We start from the raw sequence: 6,000 nt of genomic DNA, 5'->3' as shown, positions 1-6,000 counted from the left end.
TATATATGGCTTTATAAGCTAGATCAATAGGACTCCGCTTTATAAACAGAAGCCCCTATGTAACCACACATGATGTAAGAAAAACAACAGAGACCCTGCTTTAGCTGAGGCTCCGGTTTATTATATTGATCATAATATATACATTGTCATAATTATGTACATAAGAAGAGCCTGTGGCTCAAGTATAGTAAGGCCGAAGATGAGCTATATTCCACTGCCGTTGGGTCTCCTCCTCCGATTTACGTGAGTCTTTGTGCTCTCGAACATCGATAAGGTAGTATGACCCATTGTGTAGATTTTTGCTGACCACAAAAGGTCCTTCCCAAGGTGGGGACAACTTGTGCATATCAGTCTGATCCTGGATGAGCCGGAGAACCAGACCGCCTTCTTGAAAAGTTCTGATTTTAACCCGGCGGGGCTGTGATAACGACGCAGGTCTTGCTGATAAATCGCCGAACGAGCTGCTGCAAGATCACGCTCCTCATCTAATAGGTCCACTGAGTCCTAACGTGCTTTCTCATTATCAGCTTCAACATAAGCCGCCACACGGGGCGAGTCATGACGTATGTCACTAGGGAGAACCGCCTCTGCTCCGTAGACCATGAAAAAAGGTGTGTAACCCGTAGATCTGTTTGGTGTGGTATTGATGCTCCATAACACAGAAGGTAACTCCTCCATCCAACAACCCGGCGTCTGCTTTAAAGGAACCATAAGCCGGGGCTTGATGCCTCTCAAAATCTCTTGATTGGCTCTCTCTGCTTGACCATTAGATTGGGGGTGAGCCACTGATGACACGTCAAGTCGGATGTGCTCACGTTGACAAAATTCTTCCATAGCACCTTTGGACAGATTAGTACCATTATCGGTTATGATGTTGTGTGGAAAACCAAAACGGAATATCACCTTTTTGATGAATTTAACCGCCGTAGCTGCATCACACTTACTGAGTGGCTCTGCCTCCACCTACTTGGTGAACTTATCAACTGCCACCAAAAGGTGGGTCTTCTTATCCTTGGACCTCTTAAAGGGCCCAACCATATCCGCCCCCAAGCTGCAAATGGCCAAGTGATTGGAATCATCCTTAATTCTTGAGCCGGAACATGAGCGCGGCGTGCAAACTTCTGACAACCATCACACCGCTTTACTAAATCCTCCGCATCAGCATGAGCCGTCAACCAATAGAAGCCGTGCCGAAAAGCCTTAGCTACCAAGGATTTTGAACCGGCGTGGTGACCATAATCTCCTTCATGGATCTCACACAAAATCTCACAGCCTTCCTGAGGAGACACACAATGCTGAAACGCCCCTGTTACGCTGCAATGATGGAACTCCCCATTGATAATGGTCATTGACTTGGATCGCCGGATTATCTGTCGGGCTAAAGTTTCATCCTACGGTAACTCACCCCGGTTCATATACGCCAAGTATGGGACCGTCCAATCCGGGGTAACATGAAGAGCTGCCACTAACTGAGCCTCTGGGTCAGGAACAGCCAAATCCTCCTCCGTAGGTAACTTGACCAACGGATTATGCAGCACATCCAAAAAGACATTGGGCGGCACCGGTTTACGTTGAGAGCCTAAGCAACTTAAAGCATCCACCGCTTCATTCTTTCGCCGGTCTATATGGTCAACCTGATAACCCTTGAAATAACCTGCCACTATGTCTACCTCTCGTCGATACGCTGCCATGAGTGGATCCTTGGAATCCCAAGTGCCAGACACCTGTTGAGCTACCAGGTCCGAGTCACCAAAGCACTTAACCCGGCTTAAATTCATCTCCTTAGCCATCCGAAGACCATGGAGCAAGGCCTCATATTCAGCTGCATTGTTAGTGCAAGGGAACAATAAACGGAGAACATAACAAAACTTATCACCTCGTGGGGAAGTTAATATGACTCCAGCCCCCCGAGCCCTCCAATTGTCTGGACCCATCAAAATGAATAGTCCAATAAGTGTTATCTGGCTTTTCCTCCAGTGCCTGCAATTCTGTCCAGTCGTTGATGAAATCCACAAGTGCTTGGGACTTGATTGCTGTATGAGGTATATATTTTAACCCGCGAGGCCCAAACTCAATAGCCCACTTGGCGACCCGGCCAATTGCTTCCCTATTTTGGATGATATCCCCCAAGGGGGCAGAACTGACCACCGTGATAGGATGACCCTGAAAATAATGCTTGAGCTTCCGGCTTGCCATGAAAACCCCATACACCAGCTTCTGCCAATGTGGGTACCTTTGCTTGGACTCAATAAGCACCTCACTGATGTAATAAACCGGCCGTTGAACCGGATACTCCTTTCCGGCCTCCTTGCACTCCACAACAATAGCCACACTAACAGCTCGGGCATTAGCAGCCACATATAGCAACAAGGGCTCTTTATCAACAGGAGCATCAAGGATAGGCGGTTCAGCTAACTGTCGCTTTAAACTCTCAAAGGCTTCATTAGTAGCATCACTCCAGATGAAATAGTCTGTCTTCTTCATCATTTGATACAGAGGGATTGCCTTTTCTCCCAAACAGCTAATAAACCGGCTCAATGCTGCAATACGACCCGCCAGCCACTGAACATCGTTAATACACGCCGATTTAGCCAGAGACGTAATAGATGTGATCTTCTCCGGATTAGCTTCAACGCCCCTGTTAGACACCAGAAAACCCAAGAGCTTGCCTGCTAGTACACCAAAGACACATATTCTAGTGGTGAAAACATGGTACTGCCCACTATTCAACTACTTCAGATTACTCTGATAACTCAATTGTTGTTGCTGCTGACCCCCCTGATGATTATAACCGCCCTGGTTACCCTGACTGCCTTGATTTCCATGTCCAGTTTGATTGCCTTGAAATCCTGAACCGGAGCCGCCTCCACCATAACTCGGCCCATGAAAACCGCCTCCCGAACCGTCGGGCGGTCCATGGTCGTATTGAAAGAGATTTGAATTTTTGAACTCCCACATAATGAAGCAATCCTTCCAAAGGTGCGTAGCTGGCCTTTCTTTCGACCCGTGCTTTGGGCAAGGTTGATTTAACAGGCGCTCAAGATTGGGACCTGATCCTCCACCCCGCTGGGGCGGTTTACCCTTGTGGCGCTGACCATTATCCCGGGTGTTGGTGTTAGCCACAAAGTCCAAGCTATTATCCGCCTTGCGCTTACCGTTGTTCCCAGGACCTGCCGGGTTATGCTGCTGCCCCTTGGCACCGCCATTCTTCTTTCCCTTCCCCGGCTTTTCATCCTCAGACTCAGGGTCCTTGGTACTGTCTGAATCTGCATACTTAACCAGAGCTGCCATAAGCGTTGCCATGTCATTGCAGTGACGCTTGAGCCTTCCCAACTTCAGTTTCAACGGCGTAAACCGACAATTGCATTCCAACGTCAAGACTGCTATATCAGCATTGATGCGGTCCGATGAATCCAAAATAGCTGAGACTCGCTTTACCCAATGGGTTGTAGACTCCCCATCCTCTTGAACACAGGTGGCTAGGTCCACAATTGACATGGACTTCTTACATGTATCTTTGAAATTCTGGATAAACCGGCTTTTTAACTCAGCCCATGATCCAATGGAGTTAGTTGGTAAACTTTTTAGCCAGGTACGGGTTGTTCCTTCCAGCATCATGGTGAAATACTTGGCACATTCCGCATCATCCACGTCCAGCATCTCCATCGCCATCTCATAGCTCTCGACCCATGATTCGGGGGGTAAATCGACAGTGTAATTGGGCACCTTACGAGGACCTTTGAAATCCTTGGGCAGCCACACGTTGCGTAAGGCCGGGGTGAGACACGACACCCCCAAAGAACTAAAAACCACACCTGGTTCCACTGAAGTGGTCAGACGAACCGGAGTAAGTTGACGAGCCGCGTATTGCGCTGCTAACTCGGCTTCTCGACGTGCTCGACCGTGATCCACCACATCCTAGGCATTAGCACTGCCACCCGCCGGGTTATGCCCTTGCTGCGGGTTACGGTTTCGCGCACTGCTTGATACAGCCGGTTCATCAATATGCCTGCTGTAGCTCCGACTTGGGCGGGGGGTGGAATGAATCCTCTCACGACTGTGCGAATAAGCCTGCTATTGGGTCAAAGCCGTCAGAAGGAGCTCTCTAGCCCGTCGTGTTTCCATTTCTACTGGAGACTCGCCTTCGATCGGGAGGGCTGCCAATCGTGAAGCGGCGGTGACAATGTTATCCAACGGGTTAGAGTAATGACTGGAGGTGTTGAGACGTGTTGTGATAGGATATTGTTCTGACGAGGCGGATCCGTCGCGCGCGGATGAACCGGTGCCCCCGTTCCAGGTGCCTCTGCCCGGTTTACCACTGGCTAGTTGCTGGTTCCTGCTCCTGGCGTGTTGAAGAGATTCCTTCCCTCAGGTGAGACTGGTACCTTCTCCTCATGACATCATTTCATGCACTTTGATCCAGCATAAGCCGATAAGCATGTGCCTCTAACTCGGCCCGCTCTGCGGCCATCCTGGTGTTCTCTGCTGCCAGATCTACCTTAGCTTGAGCTATCTGATCCTTCACCTTTGCAATTTCCGCGTTATGATGATCCTGATTCGCTGCGTTAACCTCAGCCGCCAGCAACGTTGCCAAAGCATCGAATAAATCAGACAAAACCTGAACCGGTGCTGGCGCGGAGCCTCCTGTCCCAGCGGGTGTTGCAGCTACTGAACCGGAAATCATTGCCGCTGCAGTAGAAGAATGCTGCATCGACTGCGTACCAGCCATAAAAATCGCAACTCGGCTCGGCGGATCAGAGAGGTCCGGAATACTATCACCATCGGAACCGCCACTAATCCGGCCATCATGCAGCTGATACAGCGACTCGGTCTCTCCGGTTGAAGACTCGTCATCAAAGTAAATGACGGTTTCGCCACCAGATACCGATCTATCCTCAGATTCCGCTCCGTGGATGACTCCCACGAAGGCACGCTTTTACGCCAGGCTGAACTCGGGCAGGTCTTGCACGCTGATCTGTCTCGACGATGTTGGTGCAGATGTCCTGCTCAGGGCCCGGTTCGCCGATCTTGCCAATGAAGACGTGTATTCCGCCAAAGGGGACCCGGTACCCATACTCAATCGAGCCAGCATCGGGGCCCCAGCCTGCATCGTCAATGTAGAGCTTGCCGCGATGACTCTTGGTCATCCGACCCACAGCGTATCCCTTGAGTCCTTCGAAGCTGCCCTTCAAGAACTCGAAACCATCGTGCGATAGCCCCACGGTGGGTGCCAACTGTTGTGGTTTTGTCACGGCAGATGTCCTCGTGAAAGGACTTAGTCGTGGAGCCATCACGATAGGTTAGCTTGAAGGGGTTAAAGCGGACAAGGGACGCAAGGAATTATACAGGTTCGGCCCCTTACGGTGAAGGTAAAAGCCTACTCCAGTTGTGATGGAATTGCTAGGGTTTCAATGACTAGGGAGCGAATCCGCTTTGCCTGGCTCTCGAGTTATTTTTTTTGTCCCTAAACCACTGTCGGGTTGTCCCTTTATATACACAGGTTAACGTCCGACGGTTTACAGAATCCTGAGGCCGGCTCATACACGTGCCCGGCTCGGTTTCTACTTTTCCTTGCCTTACAACATAAGTTACATATCATATGGCGGTTTATGTCTACGGGTCCTAATCCGCCTTAGGGTCCCGGGCCTTCATGTTAGATCTCCTCTGTAAAGCGCCATATCTTCTTGTCTTTATGGGCTTCAAACATGACTAACTCACTGTGGGCATAACCCGACCCCTCATGGCCGGTTTATATTTAGTAGTAATATCCCCAACAGAAACCCTAGGAGGGCGTCGAAGACCTTCTTGCCCTCCAAGACAAGGGCGGCAACAGAGGATATCGCATCTACACCCCTGTAAACCCTAGGCCTCCATCATCTATATAGGGGGAGGCTAGGGAACCTTCATGATCATCTAATCTCAGTTAGAAACTCTCGATAGCAACATCAAACACCATTGTAACCCCTCACACGAGGTATCTCTCTACCATGAATAATCAAA

This window comes from Triticum dicoccoides, chromosome 3A (assembly GCF_002162155.2).
Source record: "Triticum dicoccoides isolate Atlit2015 ecotype Zavitan chromosome 3A, WEW_v2.0, whole genome shotgun sequence".
Lineage (NCBI taxonomy): Eukaryota > Viridiplantae > Streptophyta > Magnoliopsida > Poales > Poaceae > Triticum > Triticum dicoccoides.
This window is presented reverse-complemented; position numbering follows the sequence as displayed.